Raw genomic sequence first — 4,572 nt, forward strand, 5'->3', positions numbered from 1 at the left:
CAGGAACCATATTATGATCTAGATTACACACGCAGACTACACGAAGCTTTACAGTTTAATAAAGGGATGATTTCTTAATTATTACTGGAGCATGAAATGCTAATTGAATCAGTCTTGAGGGTTTTATTGCGCGGCCGCACGGGAGGCACCGCCTGTGCCCGGGACCCACCAGAGGGAGCCCGAGAAGCTGCGCGGACAAACGATGTGGAAAAGCGACAAATCAGAAAAGGGAGTTCGGGAAAAAAAAATTGACAAAGAAAAACTGATCTTGCCTTTCTGTTCCTATGCTCGAAGCATTTACACGAGCTGATGTTTCCATCTATTTCAGTAATGAAATCTGTATGGCTGAATGGTTTCCTGGCTGAAATCCTGCAGGAGGACAACGAAGACTAAATGATGCATCTATTTCTTTAAACCGCATCTAGAGATTATTTTTTTTAATTAAGTAGTTAGTGGGGATTTGTGTACACAGCAGCTGAAGTGGTTTTTAAAAAAAAAAGAAAAAAAAAAAAAGAGAAATCACCTTAACTTCTCCTAAGGGCTGTCTTTAATGCAACAAACTAAACAAAGTAAAGACATTTAATTTAAAGACTCAGAAATGTGTTTTCTTCTTTCAGTACTGGTAATAACTCTCTGATATCACTGTGGTAACAGGAAAAGCCAAGGTATCACAGCTGTATAAATGAAATGAGAACATTTATATTCTTTCTGAATATAACTTTCAGGGTTAACAACGGTTCAATGTCAAAACCAACTCATGTACCAAATGGGATAACTGCAAAAAGTTTTAGTTCAGACATGTCCTTCTCTGTAATTTCATTAGTTACTTGAATTGTGGCATAAAGACTACACTCAACAAATTTGCAGACGCTGTTGTTGTCAACACATTCAAGCTCAAGCTTAGAAATCAAAAAGATCTGAAAAAAACTGAACTCCAATGCCATTTGTGGCAGAATCACATCTACTCTCATTCAGTGAGGAACAACAGGTGAGGTGGAGGTGCTGTAGAGAAAGATCTCAGGATCACAGTGGATTTTAGGCTGGACTGTGGCAGAACAACATGGTGTTATCACAAAAAAGGCAAAAAAACACTGGAAAATAAAAATTAAAAATCCCCTGAAATTCTTGGCTCAAGCAAAAAAAAAAAAAGATGTTATTTAATTTTACAGTGCACTTTGTGAACTACTAAAAATCTAGTTGCTTGAAGAAGTTAATTACTGGGAGCCTACTAGTGGATTGATTTAATGTGAAGCAGAAGCTGCTTTATACTGCTAGGGTCACATATATTTAGAATAAAGTTTGGGTAACCAGTTTTAAGTGACTGCTAATAGTGAAATGTTTACCTGAACAAAGAGAAAACAATGTGGCTTTTGAAAGCACCTAAATAAAACAGCTGTACTAAATTTGGAATCTGAAGCCTGAAGTTTTTCATCAGTGTATGTGGATGTCTGTGTTTTGAAAAGTTAGGATCTGAATATGCTTAATGGGATATACATTTCTAAATGTAAATGGCAGTGAACCACTCTATTATCTTAACCTTTTTTCCTAGCAATAGATGAAATATGGGATTATAATTGGAATGAATGTTCCTTATAAGAGGTGATTTCTTAAGATGATGGTCTAAAGAATTCAGCAATATCACGGGCAGGTCCAGATTCTTCTGTGGAAGGGCATGGATTCCCTTTCCATCAAGGTGAGTTTTAACACCACTTTGTAAAATTAGTGCTGGCTCTTCGTGTATTTTTAAGCAGTATAAAGTGAATCAAGATTTTAAACTCAAATATTTGAAAGGAAATATGAGAATTCTTTAACTTTCTGACTATACTATCACTAATTGTGGAAGTTGTACAAGAACATTTTTGTTTTTCTTGTTTCAATCTTTTATGGCTGCACCGTGGATGTGGTGTTAAATAATCTTTTAGTTCCATGTTAGCTCATACAATAAGATCAATATTCAAGACAATTGATTGAAGAATTTGAATATAATATGATTTAACATCAGATAAAGTACTGTTTAATTGTAGATGTAGTTAATTCAGTGAAAATACCCCACAAGAGGATCCAATGATTAATGAATGTATGTGCTGGCCTTTTGACTGCTACTCATTAGCTGGACTTCATAATACTTGCATTATATGGGAAAATTATCAGCAGAATGGTACTTGCTTTCTCTTAGAGGTAAAAGTTGGATTTTTTGTAATACCTTGTCCTCAGTCCCAAACATCTGATTGAATGTTCACACCTTATCCTCTGAAATATACAGTAAAGGTACATTTACCTTATAAACAGTGTAACCTGTGTGGCAATTTCTCTTTGGAAATTTCTCTGAGTGATAGTGGGTATTGAATAATGAGTAACATGCTGAAACAAGCCTCAAAAATTGTGGGCAGGAACCCAGCTTCTGTTTGCTAAGCCTCCCACTCTCTGTGTTATGGTACAGACTCTCTGATTCACAAGTTGTTTCACAATGTGACAAGATCCAGTCATGAGGGATGGCAGATTGTCACAGGAGCAGAAGGGAATGAGTTTTTCTCTGTTGTTGGAATTTCTGCACTTCCACTAAAAAATAGGAGGACATGGTAGAAATTCTCTTTGTTTGAGGTTGCTGTTCCTGACTAGATTTTTAAATCTGGGCAGAAGAAAAAAGCAGCCTATGTTACATTTTAGCACTACAGAATGATTCTTCAACTTCAATTATATTTGTAAATCCAAAAAAAAAGAAACCAGCAATCTCTGGGAAAAGCTTGCAGCTGGGAGACTGGGTCTGAGAACTGTACATGTACACTCAGTTCTTTTACATGAACATTTTTAATGCTATATATTGAGCAAGTAGTCAGATTTAATTTTTCCCCCCTCCCTTATCATTAGTAAATTCCCAGGGAGTTTTTCAATTGCTCAGGTACATTGCTGGCCAGAGATGTATGTTTCTCATTAAGATGAAAACCAGACCCAATATAGTTTTCCTGTCTGGATCTGATGGCCACAGGTGAATTGAACTGTGTATCCCTTTGCTTATGTTTGTGTCTTATCATTTCCCTTAATAATTTCTCTAAAAAACCACCCAGCAAGAATATTTTTCTTATCTTTGTTCCCACAAAGTGAAAGTGAGTCAATTACTGATAAGAATAGAAGCTCTGTGCTCCAATTCACACATGCAGCTGTTTGATCTTCCGAAACAACAGCCTCTAAACAGCTATTCAGAAAATTCTTCTGGGTTTTATTAGTCCTAAACCAGTAAAAACTTTTAATTAATGTTAATATTCCGAACATTTTGACAGGACATGACATTTTGACATGATCAAAGAGTATCTGATTATTTCATATTTATATTTAATGGAAATGCAAAAACTCGATTGCTACTGAGACAACCATATGGAAAATACCTGTAAGTAGCTACCTGGCTTTCACAGGTAGCAGCATCATAGGAGACCTTACTGATTATTTTAGGACTAGCAGAACAGCTAACCATGTGCTTAAGCATTGGTACTACCCCTTGAATGGCATTTTGTTAAAGCATTCCCAGACCTAAAGCCAGATAACCAGTTCTTAAGATCAAAAGCTCTTAATTCCCTTTTTCCTTCCCTTCCTAACAATTTCCTATAAATAGGAAATTGGATGTTACTGCTACCATAAAAGAGAAAAAAAATTCCTTTCAATCAGTACACTTTTATCACTAATGACAGTTAAACTGGAACTGGATTTCTTGTCAGCTTGTGAAGATTTATAAAAGAGCACTTGCTACTTTCCATGATTGGGAAAGCAAGAGCATTACATCCCACTTTACAGATGGAGATTGGGCTGAGGTCAATTCTTACAGCAGAGAGCATTAGTCCCCTGCATTGCATATAACATTATGACCTGTCAGAGAGAAAAAAAAAAAGAAAAGAGAAAAAAAGAAAAAGAATAGGAAAAAGCAGAGCATAGAAATGTGATTAGAACTGGGAGAGACCAGGGGACAACTCCCTGATGATATCTGTGCATCCACTGCGTGAACTCTTTCAGCCTAGGAAAAGTTTAGGGTTGAATCACATATTTAGTGCAATACAAATCCTTTTAAATGAGGGATTTGCCATGGAATGGCAATAAAATAAACCTAGTTTAAATTTTAACTCAAGGGCCATACAAATAAGAAAAAATTAGAAAAAAATATATTTAAGGCCTATAATAGAAAATTAGAAAAATAGAAAAACAAGCTCGTAAAGAAAGAACTAGCATCTCAAAAGTAATTTTCAAGGAAATTGGATAAAACTTCATGATTAAGTGTTCTCCAGTTTATCAATTATCTTGAACCTTTTTGTAAGGTCCTTATCTGCAAATAAGCCTAAATGGTACTAGACAGGGATGATGTTTGGTAGGACTCATAAAGCTGATAGGTTTTTTTGCAAGTGATTCTTATACTTGGGCTACCAGCTTTATGCTCAAAATCATTATATGCTTATCAAGAAAAACATAGTGTAATAAGATGTAGTTTCCTGAGAAAATTCTAATTTTAGGGTAATCTTTCTGTAAATATCTGCTTCTTCAGGGATTTCCTTCACTGATATAAATAAAATTGATATGCTGTTTTTCTGG

Source organism: Geospiza fortis, unplaced genomic scaffold (assembly GCF_000277835.1).
Source record: "Geospiza fortis unplaced genomic scaffold, GeoFor_1.0 scaffold206, whole genome shotgun sequence".
Taxonomy (NCBI): Eukaryota; Metazoa; Chordata; class Aves; order Passeriformes; family Thraupidae; genus Geospiza; species Geospiza fortis.